Source organism: Astyanax mexicanus, chromosome 4 (assembly GCF_023375975.1).
Source record: "Astyanax mexicanus isolate ESR-SI-001 chromosome 4, AstMex3_surface, whole genome shotgun sequence".
Classification (NCBI taxonomy): domain Eukaryota; kingdom Metazoa; phylum Chordata; class Actinopteri; order Characiformes; family Acestrorhamphidae; genus Astyanax; species Astyanax mexicanus.
Window position 1 is genome coordinate 20,166,815 of NC_064411.1, and position 26,471 is coordinate 20,193,285.

At 44.2% G+C, this 26,471-nt stretch overlaps 1 protein-coding gene and 3 long non-coding RNA genes across 13 annotated transcripts in view; 1 reads left to right on the plus strand and 3 right to left on the minus strand.

The window, feature by feature from the left end:
* Positions 1 to 897: 897 nt before the first annotated feature.
* The window catches only part of LOC125801496 (zinc finger protein 239-like), a 132,661-nt gene continuing 107,087 nt past the window's right edge, over positions 898 to 26,471 (plus strand). The window contains exon 1 of one of the 3 annotated variants that reach the window (XM_049478282.1): positions 898 to 1,002. The gene's annotated coding sequence lies outside the window, so the exon portion shown is untranslated. The remainder of the gene's footprint in view (positions 1,003 to 26,471) is intronic. The other 2 variants (XR_007438704.1, XR_007438703.1) reach the window with 2 other exon arrangements.
* Positions 2,942 to 4,218, minus strand: LOC125801585 (uncharacterized). The gene is made up of 2 exons (XR_007438777.1): positions 3,565 to 4,218; positions 2,942 to 3,499 (listed from the first exon to the last, which is right to left on the minus strand). It is a non-coding gene; the product is annotated as an uncharacterized LOC125801585 (long non-coding RNA).
* The window catches only part of LOC125801571 (uncharacterized), a 34,764-nt gene continuing 21,383 nt past the window's right edge, over positions 13,091 to 26,471 (minus strand). For all 6 annotated transcript variants that reach the window (XR_007438742.1, XR_007438744.1, XR_007438745.1 and 3 more), the window contains one exon: positions 13,091 to 14,678. This is a non-coding gene — a long non-coding RNA (uncharacterized LOC125801571). The remainder of the gene's footprint in view (positions 14,679 to 26,471) is intronic.
* On the minus strand, positions 14,805 to 23,193 carry LOC125801575 (uncharacterized). 3 transcript variants are annotated; one of them, XR_007438754.1, is made up of 2 exons: positions 23,066 to 23,193; positions 14,805 to 15,850 (listed from the first exon to the last, which is right to left on the minus strand). It is a non-coding gene; the product is annotated as an uncharacterized LOC125801575 (long non-coding RNA). The 3 variants fall into 3 exon arrangements; XR_007438755.1 differs by having other exon boundaries at positions 14,805 to 15,318; positions 22,186 to 23,193; XR_007438753.1 differs by having other exon boundaries at positions 22,186 to 23,193.

A 26,471-nucleotide genomic window follows, 5' to 3' on the forward strand; every position in this document is an offset into this window, starting at 1 on the left:
TCCTCGCTATAACCCCTCTGAAAACAAATTCTTAATTTTTAAATGTAATATTTTACAAGCTGACTTTTATATTAGCAACTGTTGCTCATTTCACAGAGATGTTCAGCAGCAACTCCATGAACAGCTGGGAGAAAGACACGTGACTTTTCCACCAAAATAAAAGTCTGCCTATAAAATATTACATTTAAAAAGAAAGAATTGGTTTTGGAAATGATTGTAGTGAGGCATGGGTCAGGTATAACTCTGTAAAGTGGAATTCCACTCTGTCACTAGTGTTTTTATAAGTAATGTTGATAAACTTACTGATTTAACAGAAACTATTTTACCGTGATGATAAACATAGTTTGCAAATATTTAAAAAATGTTAGCAAATTGCAGTATCTTTATCCACGCTGTTTTATTAAGCTTAGTTTTATTAAGAAATCCCAGTTAAAACCATTAGTGTGGAATAGCAAGTGTACCACAGTAATACAGTTCTGCTGTAACTATATTAATATATTTTAAATTTAGGACACACTTTACACACTTTCATTAACCCAAAATAACACCAAAATATTCAGTATTATGAAGGAAAATACATCAGAGTAAGTGAATTTCTAAAAAATGGTCCACAATACCAACAATCCATTATTTAATTACCATACTTTAGACATTATTACATATTACTAAATTACGTATGTTTCAAATCCAGTAGATCTTGTTAATTAATGATGATCTGAGCCATTTGTTTAATTTATTTTAATGGTTAATAATGCCTAAGCTTGTCTTTTAAGATTTAATGAGGCATTACTCAACTATTTTACAGCGTTTATTACTGTTGTAAGTGTAACAGAGTAATAAAATACCTTTGTTTTAGATGAACTTTATAAAATAAGGCACTTTAATGCTGTTAAATGAAGTTTTGGCGGCCCCTGCTGTTTAGTGGTGAACTGCAGTTACGCTACGTTTGGTCTTTCTGAGCCACCGTACCTCAGCAGCGGTCTGTGTGTTTCTGTGCTGCGGGTAGGTGCTGAGCTCCGTGTTTTATGAATAAACAGTGGTTAAAAACATGTTGTAAGTTAAAAATACTGCTATTAATTCGAGTATAAGACAGATTAAAAAGTGTTTTTGTAGATAATTCACTGATTTAGGTAATAGTTAAGAGTTTATGAGCTTATTTCTCTCTTCTGTCAGAAGTTAAGTGAGACTAACACGAGGCCCAGTTTTCCCTCCACTGTCTGTAGCTATGCCAGCAGAATATCAGATAATCCTGTTATTATTATTATTAAGTTGGCTTGGAAAAGCCAACTTCTTGTTCTTCGTAATCTTCTTATTATTATTAAGTTGGCTTGGAAAAGCCAACTTCTTGTTCTTCGTAATCTTCTTATTATTATTATTATTAAGTTGGCTTGGAAAAGCCAACTTCTTGTTCTTCGTAATCTTCTTATTATTATTATTATTATTAAGTTGGCTTGGAAAAGCCAACTTCTTGTTCTTCGTAATCTTCTTATTATTATTAAGTTGGCTTGGAAAAGCCAACTTCTTGTTCTTCGTAATCTTCTTATTATTATTAAGTTGGCTTGGAAAAGCCAACTTCTTGTTCTTCGTAATCTTATTATTATTATTATTATTATTATTATTATTATTCTTACGCCTTTTTTTCTGTACGCTACTCCTCCTAGAGCTTTCAACGTAGAATCACGAAACTTTCACGGATCGTAGGACCTATGCCAACTTAGCGTGCTTGTGCTTTTTGGAGCGATTTATCGTACGGTTTTCGTAAAAACTTCGTAAACGTACGCATTTTTTCCCCATAGGAATGAATGGGGCGAAATTTTAAACGTCCGTAACCGCCACAATTTTTGAGATACGAACACCAAATTCGGCGAGCTTATAGATCTTACCGAGATCTTTAAATTAATAGCAGGTTGCGAAGCGATGCGACGTACGGTTTTCGTACAATTTTCGTACGAAGTTTTCCCATAGAAATGAATGGGGGGCCCAGAGTTCCATCTCGCACACGAGCAGCTCTGCGCACGGAACCCCTTCTCTCCCCTGCTCCTCCAGTACTGTGAGTGTATGGAGGAGCTGCTGTATGGAGCAGCTATCAGTCAAAAGTTTGGACACCCCGGCACCCCAGCCAGGGTTTAGCAACCACCTATTAACTGCTTAGCAACCACTCTCTCTTTCTCACTCTCTCTTTCGCTCTCTACTTCTCTAATTCTCACTCTCTTTCCCACTCTCTCTCTATTTCTATATTTCTCACTCTTTCTTTTGCTCTCTACTTCTCTACTTCTCACTCTCTCTTTTGCTCTCTACTTCTCTATTTCTCACTCTCTTTTGCTCTCTACTCCTCTATTTCTCACTCTCTTTCTCACTCTCTCTCTACGTCTCTATTTCTCACTCTCTCTCTACGTCTCTATTTCTCACTCTCTTTCTCACTCTCTCTCTACGTCTATTTCTCACTCTATTTCTCACTCTCTCTCTACTTCTCTATCTCACTCTCTCTTTCTCACTCTCTCTCTACGTCTCTATTTCTCACTGTCTCTCTCTACTTCTATATTTCTCACTCTCTCTACTTCTATATTTCTCACTCTCTTTTTCACTCTCTCTCTACGTCTCTATTTCTCACTCTCTCTCTACTTCTCTATTTCTCACTCTCTTTCTCACTCTCTCTCTACGTCTCTATTTCTCACTCTCTCTACTTCTCTATTTCTCACTCTCTCTTTCTCACTCTCTCTCTACTTCTCTATTTCTCACTCTCTCTCTGCTTCTCTATTTCTCACTCTCTTTTGCTCTCTTCTTCTCTATTTCTCACTCTCTCTTTCTCACTCTCTCTCTACTTCTCTATTTCTCACTCTCTCTACTTTTCTATGTCTCTTTCTTTCTACTTTTCTATTTCTCTATTTCTCTCTTACTCTTTATTTCTCGCTCTTCTCTCTACTTCTCTTTCACTCTACTTTTCTGTCTTGCTTTCTCTTTCTATCTATCTCTCTACTACATCCTCTTTCTTTCTCTACTTCTTTATTTCTCGATCTCTCTTTTTCCCTAATTCTCTTTCTCTCGCTCAATATTTCTCTCTACTTGTCACTCTTTTTCTCATATTCTCGGGTGTTCTTTCTCTACTTCTCACGCTGATTTTCTCTCTACTTCTCTATTTCAGGCTCTCCCTTTTTCTGTACTTCTACATTTAACACTCTTTCTTTTTATCTACTACTGCCTAGCAACCAGTTAGATACACCTTAGCAACCACCTGGAAAACATTAGCAACTGCCTAGCAACCACTTAGCAACCATGTGTAATACGTTAGCAACTGCCTAGCAACCAGATAGCAACACCTTAGCAACCACCTGGAAAACATTAGCAACTGCTTAGCAACCACTTTAGAAATGGTAGCAACTGCCTAGCGACCAGTCAGATACACCTAGCAACACCTTAGCAACCACCCCAGATACCATAGCAACATCTTAGCAACCACCTAGCAACACCTTAGCAACCACCACAGACACCATAGCAACACCTTAGCAACCGTCTAGCAACCACCTAGCAACACCTTAGCAACCACCCCGGATACCATAGCAACACCTTAGCAACCACCTAGCAACACCTTAGCAACCACCCTGGATAGCATAGCAACACCTTAGCAACCACCTAGCAAAACCTTAGCAACCACCTAGCAACACCCTAGCAACCACCTAGCAACACCTTAGCAACCACCTTGCAACCACCTATCAACACCTTAGCAACCACCCCGGATACCATAGCAACACCTTAGCAACCACCTAGCAACACCTTAGCAACCACCTAGCAACACCTTAGCAACCACCCTGGATACCATAGCAACACCTTAGCAACCACCTAGCAACACCTTAGCAACCACCTAGCAACACCCTAGCAACCACCTAGCAACACCTTTGCAACCACCCTGGATACCATAGCAACACCTTAGCAACCACCTAGCAACACCCTAGCAACCACCTAGCAACCACCTAGCAACACCTTAGCAACCACCCTGGATACCATAGCAACACCTTAGCAACCACCTAGCAACACCTTAGCAACCACCCTGGATACCATAGCAACACCTTAGCAACCACCTAGCAACACCTTAGCAACCACTTAGAAACACCGTAGCAACCACCCCGGATACCATAGCAACACCTAAGCAACCGCCTAGCAACCACCTAGCAACACCTTAGCAACCACCCCGGATACCATTGCAACACCTTAGCAACCACCTAGCAACACCTTAGCAACCACCTAGCAACACCTTAGCAACCACCCAGGATACCATAGCAACACCTTAGCTACTGCCTAGCAACCACCTAGCAACACCTTAGCAACCACCCAGGATACCATAGCAACACCTTAGCAACCACCTAGCAACACCTTAGCAACCACCCTGGATACCATAGCAACACCATAGCAACCACCTAGCAACACCTTAGCAACCACCCAGGATACCATAGCAACACCTTAGCAACCACCTAGCAACACCTTAGCAACCACCCTGGATACCATAGCAACCGCCTAGCAACACCCTAGCAACCACCTAGCAACACCTTAGCAACCACCCTGGATACCATAGCAACACCTTAGCAACCACCTAGCAACACCTTAGCAACCAACCCGGATACCATAGCAACACCTTAGCAACCACCCCGGATCCCATAGCAACACCTTAGCAACCACCTATTAACCCTCTAGCAACCACCTAGCAACACCTTAGCAACCACCCCAGATACCATAGCAACACCTTAGCAACCACCTAGCAACACCTTAGCAACCACCCCGGATACCATAGCAACCAGTTAGCAACCACCTGGAAAATATTAGAAACTGCCTAATAACCACTTAAAAACCATTTGGAATACGTTAGGAGTTGCCTAGCAACAAGTTAGCAACAGCTTAGCAACCACCTTGAATATGTTCGCAACTGCCTAGCAACCAATTAGCAAGCACTAAGCAACGATGTGGACTACATTATCAACTGCCTAGCAACTACCTAGCAACCACTTAGCAACACTTTACTTTATAATATAATTATAAGCTTTTCACCATGTTAGCCAAAACTTTTTGGACTTCAACATTTAGCCGAAAGTCAACAGCATAGCAACCACTCTTCACACGCTTTAGACAGAAATACCTTAGCAACCATTTTAACTATTCAACGTTATTTAACTATTTAACGTACTTTTCCAAGCCAACTTAAAGTTCGTTATCGAACTTTCCTTTTCTAGTTATTATTATTAAGTTGGCTTGGAAAAGCCAACTTATTGTTCTTCGTAATCTTCTTATTTTTATTATTATTATTATTAAGTTGGCTTGGAAAAGCCAACTTATTGTTCTTCGAAATCTTATTATTATTATTATTATTCTCGGTAAATTTTATAAACAGTTTCTCCTCCTACAGTTTTCAAGCCAGAACCACGAAACTTCACAAGATGATAGAACCTATTGCCGCGGGGTGTGCTTGTGCTTTTCTAAGTGATCGGACCACCAGGGTCCGATTGGTGGTCCGCCAAAGTCAGATTTTTTCCCATAGACTTCCATTCACACTTTTTTCAAACGGCTCTAAAAGTCACAATTTTTGAGCTAGAACCACGAAATTCACAAGACATACAGAACTTGCTGAGACGTTTCAGACGATATGCTGATCTCACCGATACGATTTACGGTTTTCGTAAAATTATCGTACGAACTTTCCCCATAGGAATGAATGGGCGGAATGTTGGCCATCTCACACACACCAGCCGATCCTGCGCACGGCCCCCCTCTCTGCCCTGCTCCTCAGTACTGTATCTGTATAGAGAAGAGACTGCTGAACACAACCCACACCAGAACCAATACAACACTACACACACCCCACACCACACACTACACACACACCACACACACACACACCACACATACACTACACACACCACACACCACACACATGCACACACCACACATACACCACACCACACACACTTCAAACCACACATACTCCACACCACATACACTCCACATTACACATACCCCACACCACATACACTCCACATCACACATACCCCACACCACACACACTTCAAACCACACATACCCCACACCACACACACTCCACATTACACATACCCCACACCAGAACCAATACAACACTACACACACAGCACACCACACATAAACCACCCCACACCACACACACGCACACACCACACATACACCACACCACACACACTTCAAACCACACATACCCCACACCACATACACTCCACATCACACATACCCCACACCACACACACTTCAAACCACACATACCCCACACCACACACACTCCACATTACACATACCCCACACCACATACACTCCACATCACACATACCCCACACCACACACACTTCAAACCACACATACCCCACACCACACACTTCACACCACACACACTCCACACACTCACCACACAACACACAGTCCACTCCCCACACTCACTCCACACCACACAAACTCCACAGCCCACACCACATACACTCTACACACCACACACCTCACACCACACACAGTCCACACCACACCCTACACACATTCCACACCACACATACCTCACACCAAACACACTCCACCCCACACACTCCACACCACACATACACGACACCACACACACTTCAAACCACATATACCACACACACTCCACATCACACATACCCCACACCACACACATACCACACACACACTCCACACCACACAAACCCCACACCACACACACTTTAAACCACACACACTCCACAGCTCACATAGCCCACACCACACACACTCCACCCCACACACACTTCACACCCCACACCACACACACTTTAAACCATACACAAACTCCACAGCTCACATACCCCACACCACACACACTCCACCCCACACATACCACACACACTTCACACCCCACACTGCACACACCCCACACCACACACACTTCAAACCACACATACCCCACACCACACAAACCGCACACCACACACACTTCAAACCACACAAACCCCACACCACAAACACTTCAAACCACACATACCCCACACCACACACACTTCAAACCACACATACCCAACACCACAAACACTCCACACCACACAAACCCCACACCGCACACACTTTAAACCACACACTCTCCACAGCTCACATAGCCCACACCACACACACTCCACCCCACACACAATTCATACCCCACACCACACACACTTTTAAACACACACACACTCCACAGCTCACACACCCCACACCACACACACTCCACCCCACACATACCACACACACTTCACACCACACACTCCACACCACACATACCCCACACTGCACACACTCCACACCACACATACCCCACACCCCACACACTCCATACCACACACACACTCCACAGCTCATATACCCCACCCCACACATACTTCACAACCCACACCACACATACCCCACACTCTCCATACCACGCACACACTCCACAGCTCACATACCCCACACCACACACACTCCACCCCACACATACCACACACTTCACACCCCACACCACACATACCCCACACTCTCCATACCACACACACACTCCACAGCTCACATACCCCACATCATACACACTCCACCCCACACATACCACACACAGTTCACACCACACACACCCCACACTCCACCACACATACACCACACCACACACTCCACACCACATACACCCCACACCATACATACTCCACCCCACACATACCACACACAGTTCACACCACACCTACCCCACACCACACACTCCACACCTGACACACCCCACACTCCACACACTCCATACCACACACACACACTCCACACCACACCACGCACTCTACACCCCCCACAAACTCCACACCCAACACACTCTACAGCCCACACCACATCCAGTTAGCAACACCTTAGCCACACCACGCACTCCACACACCACACACGCCCCACACCACACACGCTCAACACCACACACACTCTTCAACCCACACCACAACCAGTTAGCAACACCTTAGCAACCACCTGGAAAACGTTGGCAACTGCCTAGCAATCACTTAGCAACCACTTTAGAAATTATAGCAACTGCCTAGCAACCAGTTAGCAACACCTTAGCAACCACCTGGAAAACGTTAGCAACTGCCTAGCAACAGCTTAGCAACCACTTTAGAAATGACAGCAACTGCCTAGCAACCACTTAGTAACCACATGGAATACGTTAGCAACTGCCTAACAACCACTTAGCAACCACTTTAGAAATGATAGCAAGGCCTAGCAACCACATGGAAAACGTTAGCAACTGCCTAGCAACCACTTAGCAACCACTTTAGGAATGATAGCAACTGCCTAGCAACCACTTAGCAACACCTTAGCAACCACCCCGGATACCATAGCAACACCTTAGCAACCGCCTAGCAACTCCTTAGCAACCACCTAGCAATCACCTAGCAACACCTTAGCAACCACCCCGGATACCATAGCAACACCTTAGCAACCACCTAGCAACACCTTAGCAACCACCCTGGATACCATAGCAACACCTTAGCAACCACCTAGCAAGACCTTAGCAACCACCCTGGATACCATAGCAACACCTTAGCAACCACCTAGCAACACCTCAGCAACCACCCCAGATACTATAGCAACACCTTAGCAACCACCTGGAAAGTTTTTAGATTTCAGCATGTAACCAAAAGTTTTAGATTTCAGCACTTAACCAAAAGTTTTTAGATTTCAACATTTAACCAAAAGTTTCTAGATTTCAACATAAAAACAAACGTTTTAAGATTTCAACATAAAAACAAACGTTTTAAGATTTCAGCGTTTAACCAAAAGTTTTTAGATTTCAGCTGTTAAACAAAAGTTTCTAGATTTCAACATAAAAACAAACGTTTTAAGATTTCAACATAAAAACAAACGTTTTAAGATTTCAGCGTTTAACCAAAAGTTTTTAGATTTCAGCTGTTAAACAAACGTTTTAAGATTTCAGTGTTTAACCAAACGTTTTTGGATTTCAGCATTTTACCAAACATTTCTAGATATAAGCAATTAACCAAAGGTTTTTAGATTTCAGCGTTTAACCAAATATTTTTAGACTTAAGCGTTTAACCAAACGTTTTTAGATTACAGCGTTTTTGGTATTTAGCTTTTAGCCAAAAGTTAACAGCATAGCAACGACTCTTCACACTCTTCAGACAGAAACAGCTTAACAACCATTTTAACTTTTCAACGTTATTAGCGCTCTTTTCCAAGCCAACTTAAAGTTCGTTCACGAACTTTGCCTTTTCTAGTTATTATTATTATTATTCTCGCCACGTTTTATAAACAACTACTCCTCCTAGAGCTTTCGAGCTAGAACCACGAAACTTCACACGATGGTAGAACTTATAGCCGCGGGGTGTGCTTGTGCTTTTTGGAGCGATACATCGTACGATTTTCGTAAAAACTTCGTAAACGTACGCCCTTTTTTCCATAGACAATGAACTAGAAGAATTTTGAATGGCTGTGAGCGTCACAATTTTTGAGATACGAAGACGAAATTCGGATGGTCTATAGAACTTAGTGAGTTCTTTCCGAAAATATGCTTTACGAAACGATATGTCGTACGGATTTCGTACAAATGTCGTACGAAGTTGCCCCATAGAAATGAATGGGGGGCCCAGAGTTCCATCTCGCACACAAGCAGCTCTGCGCACGGAACCCCTTCTCTCCCCTGCTCCTCCAGTACTGTGAGTGTATGGAGGAGCTGCTGTATGAAGCAGCTATCAGTCAAAAGTTTGGACACCCCGGCACCCCAGTCAGGGCTTTGCAACCACCTATTAACTGCTTAGCAACCACCTTAGCAACCACCTGGAAAACTTTAGCCACTGCCTAGCAACCACTTAGCAACCACTTTAGAAATGATGGCAACTGCCTTGCAACACCTTAGCAACCACCTGGAAAATATTAGAAACTGCCTAGCAACCACGTAGCAACCATGTGGAATAAATTAGCAACTGCCTAGCAACCAGTTAGCAACCACCTGGAAAACGTTAGCAACTGCCTAGCAACTGCTTAGCAACCACTTTAGAAATGACAGCAACTGTCTAGCAACCACTTAGCAACCATGTGGAATATGTTGGCAACTGCCTAGCAACTACCTTAAATTGATAGCAACTGCCTAGCAACCAGTTAGCTGCTGCCTTAGCAACTGCCTTAGCAACCACCCGGAAAACGTTAGCAACTGCCTAGCAACCCCTTAGCAACAACTTTAGAAATGATAGCAACTGTCTAGCAACCACTTAGCAACCATGTGGAATACGTTAGCAACTGCCTAGCAACTACTTTAAAAATAATAGCAGCTGCCTAGCAACCAGTTAGCTACACCTTAGCAACCACCTGGAAAATGTTAGCAACTGCCTAGCAACCATTTAGCAACCACTTTAGAAATGATTGCAACTGCCTAGCAACCAGTTAGCAACACCTTAGCAACCACCTGGAAAACGTTAGCAACTGCCTAGCAACCACTTAGCAACTACTTAGCAACCATGTGGAATACGTTAGCAACTGCCTAGCAACCAGTTAGCTACACCTTAGCAACCACCTGGAAAAGGTTAGCAACTGCCTAGCAACCGCTTAGCAACCACTTTAGAAATGATAGCAAACTGTCTAGCAACCACTTAGCAACTATGTGGAATGTGTTGGCAACTGCCTAGCAACTACTTTAAAAATGATAGCAACTGCCTAGCAACCAGTTAGCTACACCTTAGCAACCACTTGGAAAACGTTAGCAACTGCCTAGCAACCACTTAGCAACCACTTTAGAAATGATAGCAACTGCCTAGCAACCAGTTAGCTACACCTTAGCAACCACCTGGAAAACGTTAGCAACTGCCTAGCAACCACGTAGCAACCACTTTAGAAATGATAGCAACTGCCTAGCAACCACTTAGCAACAACTTAGCAACCACTAGGAAAACGTTAGCAACTGCCTAGCAACCACTTAGCAACACCTTAGCAACCACTAGGAAAACGTTAGTAACTGCCTTGCAACCACTTAGCAACCACTTTATTAATGATAGCAACTGCCTAGCAACCACTTAGCAACACCTTAGCAACCACTAGGGAAACGTTAGAAACTGCCTAGCAACCACTTTAGAAATTATAGCAACTGCCTAGCAACCACTTAACAACATCTTAGCAACCACCTGGAAAATGTTAGCAACTGCCTAGCAACCACTTAGCAACCATGTGGAATATGTTAGCAACTGCCTAGCAACTGCTTAGCAACCACTTTAGAACCGATAGCAACTGCCTAGCAACCACTTAGCAACACCTTAGCAACCACTAGGAAAACGTTAGCAACTGCCTAGCAACCACTTAGCAACCACTTTAGTAATGATAGCAACTGCCTAGCAACCACTTAGCAACACCTTAGCAACCACTAGGAAAACGTTAGCAACTGCCTAGCAACCACTTTAGAAATTATAGCAACTGCCTAGCAACCAGTTAGCTACACCTTAGCAACCACTTGGAAAACGTTAGAAACTGCCTAGCAACCACTTAGTAACCATTTTAGAAATGATAGCAACTGCCTAGCAACCAGTTAGCTACACCTTAGCAACCACTTGGAAAACGTTAGCAACTGTCTAGCAACCACTTAGCAACCACTTTAGAAATGATAGCAACTGCCTAGCAACCACTTAGCAACACCTTAGCAACCACTAGGAAAACGTTAGCAACTGCCTAGCAACCACTTAGCAACACCTTAGCAACCACTAGGAAAACGTTAGTAACTGCCTTGCAACCACTTAGCAACCACTTTAGTAAAGATAGCAACTGCCTAGCAACCACTTAGCAACACCTTAGCAACCACTAGGGAAACGTTAGAAACTGCCTAGCAACCACTTTAGAAATTATAGCAACTGCCTAGCAACCACTTAACAACATCTTAGCAACCACCTGGAAAATGTTAGCAACTGCCTAGCAACCACTTAGCAACCATGTGGAGTATGTTAGCAACTGCCTAGCAACTGCTTAGCAACCACTTTAGAACCGATAGCAACTGCCTAGCAACCACTTAGCAACACCTTAGCAACCACTAGGAAAACGTTAGCAACTGCCTAGCAACCACTTAGCAACCACTTTAGTAATGATAGCAACTGCCTAGCAACCACTTAGCAACACCTTAGCAACCACTAGGAAAACGTTAGCAACTGCCTAGCAACCACTTTAGAAATTATAGCAACTGCCTAGCAACCAGTTAGCCACACCTTAGCAACCACTTGGAAAACGTTAGCAACTGCCTAGCAACCACTTAGCAAACACTTTAGAAATGATAGCAACTGCCTAGCAACCACTTAGCAACACCTTAGCAACCACCAGGAAAATGTTAGCAACTGCTTAGCAACAGTGTGGAATACGTTAGCAACTGCCTAGCAACTGCTTAGCAACCACTTTAGAAATGATAGCAACTGCCTAGCAACCACTTAGCAACACCTTAGCAACCACCAGGAAAATGTTAGCAACTGCCTAGCAACCACTTAGCAACACCTTGGCAACCACTAGGAAAACGTTAGTAACTGCCTTGCAACCACTTAGCAACCACTTTAGTAATGATAGCAACTGCCTAGCAACCACTTAGCAACACCTTAGCAACCACTAGGAAAACGTTAGCAACTGCTTAGCAACCACATTAGTAATGATAGCAACTGCCTAGCAACCACTTAGCAACACCTTAGCAACCACTAGGGAAACGTTAGAAACTGCCTAGCAACCACTTTAGAAATTATAGCAACTGCCTAGCAACCACTTAACAACATCTTAGCAACCACCTGGAAAATGTTAGCAACTGCCTAGCAACCACTTAGCAACCATGTGGAATATGTTAGCAACTGCCTAGCAACTGCTTAGCAACCACTTTAGAACCGATAGCAACTGCCTAGCAACCACTTAGCAACACCTTAGCAACCACTAGGAAAACGTTAGCAACTGCCTAGCAACCACTTAGAAACCACTTTAGTAATGATAGCAACTGCCTAGCAACCACTTAGCAACACCTTAGCAACCACTAGGAAAACGTTAGCAACTGCCTAGCAACCACTTTAGAAATTATAGCAACTGCCTAGCAACCACTTAACAACATCTTATCAGCCACCTGGAAAATGTTAGCAACCATGTGGAATATGTTAGCAACTGCCTAGCAACTGCTTAGCAACCACTTTAGAAATGATAGCAACTGCCTAGCAACCAGTTAGCTATACTTTAGCCACCACTTGGAAAACGTTAGCAACTGCTTAGCAACCGTGTGGAATACGTTAGCAACTGCCTAGCAACTGCTTAGCAACACCTAAGCAACCACCTGGAAAACGTTAGCAACTGCCTAGCAAACGCTTACCAACCACTTTAGTAATGATCACAACTACCTAGCAACCACTTAGCAACCATTTTAACTTTTCAACGTTATTAGCGTACTTTTCCAAGCCAACTTAAAGTTCGTTCACGAACTTTGCCTTTTCTAGTTATTATTATTATTCTTACGCCTTTTTTTCTGTACGCTACTCCTCCTAGAGCTTTCAACGTAGAATCACGAAACTTTCACGGATCGTAGGACCTATGCCAACTTAGCGTGCTTGTGCTTTTTGGAGCGATTTATCGTACGGTTTTCGTAAAAACTTCGTAAACGTACGCATTTTTTCCCCATAGGAATGAATGGGGCGAAATTTTAAACGTCCGTAACCGCCACAATTTTTGAGATACGAAGACCAAATTTGGCGAGCTTATAGATCTTACCGAGATCTTTAAATTAATAGCAGGTTGCGAAGCGATACGACGTACGGTTTTCGTACAATTTTCGTACGAAGTTTTCCCATAGAAATGAATGGGGGGGCCAGAGTTCCATCTCGCACACGAGCAGCTCTGCGCACGGAACCCCTTCTCTCCCCTGCTCCTCCAGTACTGTGAGTGTATGGAGGAGCTGCTGTATGGAGCAGCTATCAGTCAAAAGTTTGGACACCCCGGCACCCCAGCCAGGGCTTTGCAACCACTCTCTCTTTCTCACTCTCTCTTTCGCTCTCTACTTCTCTAATTCTCACTCTCTTTCCCACTCTCTCTCTATTTCTATATTTCTCACTCTTTCTTTTGCTCTCTACTTCTCTACTTCTCACTCTCTCTTTTGCTCTCTACTTCTCTATTTCTCACTCTCTTTTGCTCTCTACTCCTCTATTTCTCACTCTCTTTCTCACTCTCTCTCTACGTCTCTATTTCTCACTCTCTCTCTACGTCTCTATTTCTCACTCTCTTTCTCACTCTCTCTCTACGTCTATTTCTCACTCTATTTCTCACTCTCTCTCTACTTCTCTATCTCACTCTCTCTTTCTCACTCTCTCTCTACGTCTCTATTTCTCACTCTCTCTCTCTACTTCTATATTTCTCACTCTCTCTACTTCTATATTTCTCACTCTCTTTTTCACTCTCTCTCTACGTCTCTATTTCTCACTCTCTCTCTACTTCTCTATTTCTCACTCTCTTTCTCACTCTCTCTCTACGTCTCTATTTCTCACTCTCTCTACTTCTCTATTTCTCACTCTCTCTTTCTCACTCTCTCTCTACTTCTCTATTTCTCACTCTCTCTCTGCTTCTCTATTTCTCACTCTCTTTTGCTCTCTTCTTCTCTATTTCTCACTCTCTCTTTCTCACTCTCTCTCTACTTCTCTATTTCTCACTCTCTCTTTCTCACTCTCTCTACTTTTCTATGTCTCTTTCTTTCTACTTTTCTATTTCTCTATTTCTCTCTTACTCTCTCTTTATTTCTCGCTCTTCTCTCTACTTCTCTTTCACTCTACTTTTCTGTCTTGCTTTCTCTTTCTATCTATCTCTCTACTACATCCTCTTTCTTTCTCTACTTCTTTATTTCTCGATCTCTCTTTTTCCCTAATTCTCTTTCTCTCGCTCATTATTTCTCTCTACTTGTCACTCTTTTTCTCACATTCTCGGGTGTTCTTTATCTACTTCTCACGCTGATTTTCTCTCTACTTCTCTATTTCAGGCTCTCCCTTTTTCTGTACTTCTACATTTAACACTCTTTCTTTTTATCTACTACTGCCTAGCAACCAGTTAGATACACCTTAGCAACCACCTGGAAAACATTAGCAACTGCCTAGCAACCACTTAGCAACCATGTGTAATACATTAGCAACTGCCTAGCAACCAGATAGCAACACCTTAGCAACCACCTGGAAAACGTTAGCAACTGCCTAGCAACTGCTTAGCAACCACTTTAGAAATGGTAGCAACTGCCTAGCGACCAGTTAGATACACCTAGCAACACCTTAGCAACCACCCCAGATACCATAGCAACATCTTAGCAACCACCTAGCAACACCTTAGCAACCACCCAAGACACCATAGCAACACCTTAGCAACCGCCTAGCAACACCTTAGCAACCACCTAGCAACACCTTAGCAACCACCCCGGATACCATAGCAACACCTTAGCAACCACCTAGCAACACCTTAGCAACCACCCTGGATACCATAGCAACACCTTAGCAACCACCTAGCAAAACCTTAGCAACCACCTAGCAACACCCTAGCAACCACCTAGCAACACCTTAGCAACCACCTTGCAACCACCTAGCAACACCTTAGCAACCACCCCGGATACCATAGCAACACCTTAGCAACCACCTAGCAACACCTTAGCAACCACCTAGCAATACCTTAGCAACCACCCTGGATACCAAATCAACACCTTAGCAACCACCTAGCAACACCCTAGCAACCACCTAGCAACCACCTAGCAACACCTTAGCAACCACCCTGGATACCATAGCAACACCTTAGCAACCACCTAGCAACACCTTAGCAACCACCCCAGATACCATAGCAACATCTTAGCAACCACCTAGCAACACCTTAGCAACCACCCAAGACACCATAGCAACACCTTAGCAACCGCCTAGCAACACCTTAGCAACCACCTAGCAACACCTTAGCAACCACCTAGCAACACCTTAGCAACCACCCTGGATACCATAGCAACACCTTAGCAACCACCTAGCAAAACCTTAGCAACCACCTAGCAACACCCTAGCAACCACCTAGCAACACCTTAGCAACCACCTTGCAACCACCTAGCAACACCTTAGCAACCACCCCGGATACCATAGCAACACCTTAGCAACCACCTAGCAACACCTTAGCAACCACCTAGCAATACCTTAGCAACCACCCTGGGTACCAAATCAACACCTTAGCAACCACCTAGCAACACCCTAGCAACCACCTAGCAACCACCTAGCAACACCTTAGCAACCACCCTGGATACCATAGCAACACCTTAGCAACCACCTAGCAACACCTTAGCAACCACCCCGGATACCATAGCAACACCATAGCAACCACCTAGCAACACCTTAGCAACCACGTAGCAACACCTTAGCAACCACCCTGGATACCATAGCAACCGCCTAGCAACACCCTAGCAACCACCTAGCAACACCTTAGCAACCACCCTGGATACCATAGCAACACCTTAGCAACCACCTAGCAACACCTTAGCAACCAACCCGGATACCATAGCAACACCTTAGCAACCACCCCGGATCCCATAGCAACACCTTAGCAACCATCTAGCAACCCTCTAGCAACCACCTAGCAACACCTTAGCAACCACCCCAGATACCATAGCAACACCTTAGCAACCACCTAGCAACACCTTAGCAACCACCTAGCAACACCTTAGCAACCACCCTGGATACCATAGCAACACCTTAGCAACCACCTAGCAAAACCTTAGCAACCACCTAGCAACACCCTAGCAACCACCTAGCAACACCTTAGCAACCACCTTGCAACCACCTAGCAACACCTTAGCAACCACCCCGGATACCATAGCAACACCTTAGCAACCACCTAGCAACACCTTAGCAACCACCTAGCAATACCTTAGCAACCACCCTGGATACCAAATCAACACCTTAGCAACCACCTAGCAACACCCTAGCAACCACCTAGCAACCACCTAGCAACACCTTAGCAACCACCCTGGATACCATAGCAACACCTTAGCAACCACCTAGCAACACCTTAGCAACCACCCCGGATACCATAGCAACACCATAGCAACCACCTAGCAACACCTTAGCAACCACCTAGCAACACCTTAGCAACCACCCTGGATACCATAGCAACCGCCTAGCAACACCCTAGCAACCACCTAGCAACACCTTAGCAACCACCCTGGATACCATAGCAACACCTTAGCAACCACCTAGCAACACCTTAGCAACCAACCCGGATACCATAGCAACACCTTAGCAACCACCCCGGATCCCATAGCAACACCTTAGCAACCATCTAGCAACCCTCTAGCAACCACCTAGCAACACCTTAGCAACCACCCCAGATACCATAGCAACACCTTAGCAACCACCTAGCAACACCTTAGCAACCACCCCAGATACCATAGCAACCAGTTAGCAACCACCTGGAAAATATTAGAAACTGCCTAATAACCACTTAAAAACCATTTGGAATACGTTAGGAATTGCCTAGCAACAAGTTAGCAACAGCTTAGCAACCACCTGGAATATGTTCGCAACTGCCTAGCAACCAATTAGCAAGCACTAAGCAACGATGTGGACTACATTAGCAACTGTCTAGCAACTACCTAGCAACCACTTAGCAACACTTTACTTTATAAGATAATTATAAGCTTTTCACCATGTTAGCCAAAACTTTTTGGACTTCAACATTTAGCCGAAAGTCAACAGCATAGCAACGACTCTTCACACGCTTTAGACAGAAATATCTTAGCAACCATTTTAACTATTCAACGTTATTTAACTATTTAACGTACTTTTCCAAGCCAACTTAAAGTTCGTTATCGAACTTTCCTTTTCTAGTTATTATTATTATTCTTACGCCTTTTTTTCTGTACGCTACTCCTCCTAGAGCTTTCAACGTAGAATCACGAAACTTTCACGGATCGTAGGACCTATGCCAACTTAGCGTGCTTGTGCTTTTTGGAGCGATTTATCGTACGGTTTTCGTAAAAACTTCGTAAACGTACGCATTTTTTCCCCATAGGAATGAATGGGGCGAAATTTTAAACGTCCGTAACCGCCACAATTTTTGAGATACGAAGACCAAATTTGGCGAGCTTATAGATCTTACCGAGATCTTTAAATTAATAGCCTTAGCAACCACCTAGCAACACCTTAGCAACCACCTAGCAACACCTTAGCAACCACCCTGGATACCATAGCAACACCTTAGCAACCACCTAGCAAAACCTTAGCAACCACCTAGCAACACCCTAGCAACCACCTAGCAACACCTTAGCAACCACCTTGCAACCACCTAGCAACACCTTAGCAACCACCCCGGATACCATAGCAACACCTTAGCAACCACCTAGCAACACCTTAGCAACCACCTAGCAATACCTTAGCAACCACCCTGGGTACCAAATCAACACCTTAGCAACCACCTAGCAACACCCTAGCAACCACCTAGCAACCACCTAGCAACACCTTAGCAACCACCCTGGATACCATAGCAACACCTTAGCAACCACCTAGCAACACCTTAGCAACCACCCCGGATACCATAGCAACACCATAGCAACCACCTAGCAACACCTTAGCAACCACGTAGCAACACCTTAGCAACCACCCTGGATACCATAGCAACCGCCTAGCAACACCCTAGCAACCACCTAGCAACACCTTAGCAACCACCCTGGATACCATAGCAACACCTTAGCAACCACCTAGCAACACCTTAGCAACCAACCCGGATACCATAGCAACACCTTAGCAACCACCCCGGATCCCATAGCAACACCTTAGCAACCATCTAGCAACCCTCTAGCAACCACCTAGCAACACCTTAGCAACCACCCCAGATACCATAGCAACACCTTAGCAACCACCTAGCAACACCTTAGCAACCACCTAGCAACACCTTAGCAACCACCCTGGATACCATAGCAACACCTTAGCAACCACCTAGCAAAACCTTAGCAACCACCTAGCAACACCCTAGCAACCACCTAGCAACACCTTAGCAACCACCTTGCAACCACCTAGCAACACCTTAGCAACCACCCCGGATACCATAGCAACACCTTAGCAACCACCTAGCAACACCTTAGCAACCACCTAGCAATACCTTAGCAACCACCCTGGATACCAAATCAACACCTTAGCAACCACCTAGCAACACCCTAGCAACCACCTAGCAACCACCTAGCAACACCTTAGCAACCACCCTGGATACCATAGCAACACCTTAGCAACCACCTAGCAACACCTTAGCAACCACCCCGGATACCATAGCAACACCATAGCAACCACCTAGCAACACCTTAGCAACCACCTAGCAACACCTTAGCAACCACCCTGGATACCATAGCAACCGCCTAGCAACACCCTAGCAACCACCTAGCAACACCTTAGCAACCACCCTGGATACCATAGCAACACCTTAGCAACCACCTAGCAACACCTTAGCAACCAACCCGGATACCATAGCAACACCTTAGCAACCACCCCGGATCCCATAGCAACACCTTAGCAACCATCTAGCAACCCTCTAGCAACCACCTAGCAACACCTTAGCAACCACCCCAGATACCATAGCAACACCTTAGCAACCACCTAGCAACACCTTAGCAACCACCCCAGATACCATAGCAACCAGTTAGCAACCACCTGGAAAATATTAGAAACTGCCTAATAACCACTTAAAAACCATTTGGAATACGTTAGGAATTGCCTAGCAACAAGTTAGCAACAGCTTAGCAACCACCTGGAATATGTTCGCAACTGCCTAGCAACCAATTAGCAAGCACTAAGCAACGATGTGGACTACATTAGCAACTGTCTAGCAACTACCTAGCAACCACTTAGCAACACTTTACTTTATAAGATAATTATAAGCTTTTCACCATGTTAGCCAAAACTTTTTGGACTTCAACATTTAGCCGAAAGTCAACAGCATAGCAACGACTCTTCACACGCTTTAGACAGAAATATCTTAGCAACCATTTTAACTATTCAACGTTATTTAACTATTTAACGTACTTTTCCAAGCCAACTTAAAGTTCGTTATCGAACTTTCCTTTTCTAGTTATTATTATTATTCTTACGCCTTTTTTTCTGTACGCTACTCCTCCTAGAGCTTTCAACGTAGAATCACGAAACTTTCACGGATCGTAGGACCTATGCCAACTTAGCGTGCTTGTGCTTTTTGGAGCGATTTATCGTACGGTTTTCGTAAAAACTTCGTAAACGTACGCATTTTTTCCCCATAGGAATGAATGGGGCGAAATTTTAAACGTCCGTAACCGCCACAATTTTTGAGATACGAAGACCAAATTTGGCGAGCTTATAGATCTTACCGAGATCTTTAAATTAATAGCAGGTTGCGAAGCGATACGACGTACGGTTTTCGTACAATTTTCGTACGAAGTTTTCCCATAGAAATGAATGGGGGGCCCAGAGTTCCATCTCGCACACGAGCAGCTCTGCGCACGGAACCCCTTCTCTCCCCTGCTCCTCCAGTACTGTGAGTGTATGGAGGAGCTGCTGTATGGAGCAGCTATCAGTCAAAAGTTTGGACACCCCGGCACCCCAGCCAGGGTTTAGCAACCACCTATTAACTGCTTAGCAACCACTCTCTCTTTCTCACTCTCTCTTTCGCTCTCTACTTCTCTAATTCTCACTCTCTTTCCCACTCTCTCTCTATTTCTATATTTCTCACTCTTTCTTTTGCTCTCTACTTCTCTACTTCTCACTCTCTCTTTTGCTCTCTACTTCTCTATTTCTCACTCTCTTTTGCTCTCTACTCCTCTATTTCTCACTCTCTTTCTCACTCTCTCTCTACGTCTCTATTTCTCACTCTATTTCTCACTCTCTCTCTACTTCTCTATCTCACTCTCTCTTTCTCACTCTCTCTACGTCTCTATTTCTCACTCTCTCTCTACTTCTCTATCTCACTCTCTCTTTCTCACTCTCTCTCTACTTCTCTAATTCTCACTCTATCTTTCCCACTCTCTCTCTACTTCTCTATTTCTCACTCTTTCTTTTGCTCTCTACTTCTCTACTTCTCACTCTCTCGTTTGCTCTCTACTTCTCTGTCTCACTCTCTCTTTTGCTCTCTACTTCTCACTCTCTCTTTTGCTCTCTACTTCTCTATTTCTCACTCTCTCTCTACGTCTCTATTTCTCACTCTCTCTCTACTTCTCTATTTCTCACTCTCTCTTTCTCACTCTTTTCTACGTCTCTATTTCTCACTCTCTCTACTTCTCTATTTCTCACTCTTTCTCACTCTCTCTCTACGTCTCTATTTCTCACTCTCTCTCTACATCTCTATTTCTCACTCTCTCTCTCTACTTCTATATTTCTCACTCTCTCTACTTCTATATTTCTCACTCTTTTTCACTCTCTCTCTACGTCTCTATTTCTCACTCTCTCTCTACTTCTCTATTTCTCACTCTCTTTCTCACTCTCTCTCTACGTCTCTATTTCTCACTCTCTCTACTTCTCTATTTCTCACTCTCTCTCTACTTCTCTATTTCTCACTCTCTCTTTCTCACTCTCTCTACTTTTCTATGTCTCTTTCTTTCTACTTTTCTATTTCTCTATTTCTCTCTTACTCTCTCTTTATTTCTCGCTCTTCTCTCTACTTCTCTTTCACTCTACTTTTCTGTCTTGCTTTCTCTTTCTATCTATCTCTCTACTACATCCTTTTTCTTTCTCTACTTCTTTATTTCTCGATCTCTCTTTTTCCCTAATTCTCTTTCTCTCGCTCAATATTTCTCTCTACTTGTCACTCTTTTTCTCACATTCTCGGGTGTTCTTTCTCTACTTCTCACGCTGATTTTCTCTCTACTTCTCTATTTCAGGCTCTCCCTTTTTCTGTACTTCTACATTTAACACTCTTTCTTTTTATCTACTACTGCCTAGGAACCAGTTAGATACACCTTAGCAACCACCTGGAAAACATTAGCAACTGCCTAGCAACCACTTAGCAACCATGTGTAATACGTTAGCAACTGCCTAGCAACCAGATAGCAACACCTTAGCAACCACCTGGAAAACGTTAGCAACTGCCTAGCAACTGCTTAGCAACCACTTTAGAAATGGTAGCAACTGCCTAGCAACCAGTTAGATACACCTAGCAACACCTTAGCAACCACACCAGATACCATAGCAACATCTTAGCAACCACCTAGCAACACCTTAGCAACCACCCTAGACACCATAGCAACACCTTAGCAACCGCCTAGCAACACCTTAGCAACCACCTTGCAACCACCTAGCAACACCTTAGCAACCACCCCGGATACCATAGCAACACCTTAGCAACCACCTAGCAACACCTTAGCAACCACCTAGCAACACCTTAGCAACCACCCTGGATACCATAGCAACACCTTAGCAACCACCTAGCAACACCTTAGCAACCACCTAGCAACACCCTAGCAACCACCTAGCAACACCTTAGCAACCACCCTGGATACCATAGCAACACCTTAGCAACCACCTAGCAACACCTTAGCAACCACCTAGAAACACCTTAGCAACCACCCAGGATACCATAGCAACACCTTAGCAACCACCTAGCAACACCTTAGCAACCACCCTGGATACCATAGCAACACCTTAGCAACCACCTAGCAACACCTTAGCAACCACACCATAGCATCCACCACGGATACCATAGCAACACTTAAGCAACCGCCTAGCAACCACCTAGCAACACCTTAGCAACCACCCCGGATACCATAGCAACACCTTAGCAACCACCTAGCAACACCTTAGCAACCACCTAGAAACACCTTAGCAACCACCCAGGATACCATAGCAACACCTTAGCAACTGCCTAGCAACCACCTAGCAACACCTTAGCAACCACCCAGGATACCATAGCAACACCTTAGCAACCACCTAGCAACACCTTAGCAACCACCTGGAAAACGTTAGCAACTGCCTAGCAACTGCTTAGCAACCACTTTAGAAATGGTAGCAACTGCCTAGCAACCAGTTAGATACACCTAGCAACACCTTAGCAACCACACCAGATACCATAGCAACATCTTAGCAACCACCTAGCAACACCTTAGCAACCACCCTAGACACCATAGCAACACCTTAGCAACCACCTAGCAACACCTTAGCAACCACCCTGGATACCATAGCAACACCTTAGCAACCACCTAGCAAAACCTTAGCAACCACCTAGCAACATCCTAGCAACCACCTAGCAACACCTTAGCAACCACCTTGCAACCACCTAGCAACACCTTAGCAACCACCTAGCAACACCTTAGCAACCACCTAGCAATACCTTAGCAACCACCCTGGATACCAAATCAACATCTTAGCAACCACCTAGCAACACCCTAGCAACCACCTAGCAACCACCTAGCAACACCTTAGCAACCACCCTGGATACCATAGCAACACCTTAGCAACCACCTAGCAACACCTTAGCAACCACCCCGGATACCATAGCAACACCATAGCAACCACCTAGCAACACCTTAGCAACCACCTAGCAACACCTTAGCAACCACCCTGGATACCATAGCAACCGCCTAGCAACACCCTAGCAACCACCTAGCAACACCTTAGCAACCACCCTGGATACCATAGCAACACCTTAGCAACCACCTAGCAACACCTTAGCAACCAACCCGGATACCATAGCAACACCTTAGCAACCACCCCGGATCCCATAGCAACACCTTAGCAACCACCTAGCAACCCTCTAGCAACCACCTAGCAACACCTTAGCAACCACCCCAGATACCATAGCAACACCTTAGCAACCACCTAGCAACACCTTAGCAACCACCCCAGATACCATAGCAACCAGTTAGCAACCACCTGGAAAATATTAGAAACTGCCTAATAACCACTTAAAAACCATTTGGAATACGTTAGGAATTGCCTAGCAACAAGTTAGCAACAGCTTAGCAACCACCTGGAATATGTTCGCAACTGCCTAGCAACCAATTAGCAAGCACTAAGCAACGATGTGGACTACATTAGCAACTGCCTAGCAACTACCTAGCAACCACTTAGCAACACTTTACTTTATAAGATAATTATAAGCTTTTCACCATGTTAGCCAAAACTTTTTGGACTTCAACATTTAGCCGAAAGTCAACAGCATAGCAACCACTCTTCACACGCTTTAGACAGAAATATCTTAGCAACCATTTTAACTATTCAACATTATTTAACTATTTAACGTACTTTTCCAAGCCAACTTAAAGTTCGTTATCGAACTTTCCTTTTCTAGTTAAGTTGGCTTGGAAAAGCCAACTTCTTGTTCTTCGTAATCTTCTTATTATTATTAAGTTGGCTTGGAAAAGCCAACTTATTGTTCTTCGTAATCTTCTTATTCTACTTATTATTATTCTCGCAACAAAATTTAAAACACTACTCCTCCCACAGCTTTTGACGTAGAATCACGAAATTTTGCAGTATCGTAGGACCTATACCCGATTAGGTTGCTTGTGCTTTTTGAAGTGATACATCGTACGGTTTTCGTAAAAACTTCGTAAACGTACGCATTTTTTTCCCATAGGAATGAATGGGGCGAAATTTTAAACGTCCGTAACCGCCACAATTTTTGAGATACGAACACCAAATTCGGCGAGCTTATAGATCTTATCGAGATCTTTAAATTAATAGTAGGTTGCGAAGTGATATGACGTACGGTTTTCGTACAATTGTCGTACGAAGTTTTCCCATAGAAATGAATGGGGGGCCCAGAGTTCCATCTCACACACGAGCAGCTCTGCGCACGGAACCCCTTCTCTCCCCTGCTCCTCCAGTACTGTGAGTGTATGGAGGAGCTGCTGTATGGAGCAGCTATCAGTCAAAAGTTTGGACACCCTGGCACCCCAGCCTGGGCTTAGCAACCACCTATTAACTGCTTAGCAACCACCTTAGCAACCACCTGGAAAACGTTAGCAACTGCCTAGCAACCACTTAACAACACCTTAGCAACCACCTGGAAAACGTTAGTAACTGCCTAGCTACCACTTAGTAACCACCTGGAATACATTAGCAACTTCCTAGCAACCACTTAGCAACCACTTTAGAAATTATACCAACTGCCTAGCAACCAGTTAGCAACACCTTAACAACCACCAGGAAAACGTTAGAAACTGCCTAGCAACAGCTTAGCAACCACTTTAGAAATGAAAGCAACTGCCTAGCAACCACTTAGCAACAGCTTAGCAACCACCTGGAAAATGTTAGCAACTGCCTAGCAACCACTTAGCAACACCTTAGCAACCACTGGGAAAACGTTAGCAACTGCCTAGCAACCACTTACCAACCACTTTAGAAATTATAGCAACTGCCTAGCAACCAGTTAGCAACCACTTAGCAACCACCTGGAAAACGTTAGCAAATGCCTAGCAACCACTCAGCAACCACTTTAGAAACGATAGCAACTGCCTAGCAAACACTTAGCAACACCTTAACAACCATTAGGAAAACGTTAGCAACTGCCTAGCAACCACTTAGCAACACCTTAGCAACCACTGGGAAAACGTTAGCAACTGCCTAGCAACCACTTAGCAACCACTTAGCAACCACTTTAGAAATTATAGCAACTGCCTAGCAACCAGTTAGCAACCACTTAGCAACCACCTGGAAAACGTTAGCAAATGCCTAGCAACCACTTAGCAACCACTTTAGAAACGATAGCAACTGCCTAGCAACCACTTAGCAACACCTTAACAACCACTAGGAAAACGTTAGCAACTGCCTAGCAACCACTTAGTAACCACCTGGAATACATTAGCAACTTCCTAGCAACCACTTAGCAACACCTTAGCAACCACCAGGAAAACGTTGAAAACTGCCTAGCAACAGCTTAGCAACCACTTTAAAAATGAAAGCAACTGCCTAGCAACCACTTAGCAACCACCTGGAAAATGTTAGCAACTGCCTAGCAACCACTTTAGAAATGATAGCAACTGCCTAGCAACCTCTTAGCAACACCTTAGCAACCATTAGGAAAAAGTTAGCAACTGCCTAGCAACCACTTAGCAACCACTTTAGAAATTATAGCAACTGCCTAGCAACCACTTAGCAACACCTTAGCAACCACCCCAGATACCATAGCAACACCTTAGCAACCACCTAGCAACACCTTAGCAACCACCTAGCAACCACCTAGCAACACCTTAGCAACCACCCCGGTTACCATAGCAACACTTTAGCAACCACCTAGCAATACCTTAGCAACCACCTAGCAACCACTTAGCAACCACCTAGCAACCACCTAGCAACACCTTAGCAACCACCCCAGATACCATAGCAACACCTTAGCAACCACCTAGCAACATCTTAGCAACCACCCCGGATACCATGGCAACACCCTAGCAACCACCTAGCAACACCGTAGCAACCACCCCAGATACCATAGCAACACCTTAGCAACCGCATAGCAACACCTTAGCAACCACCTAGCAACATCTTAGCAACCAC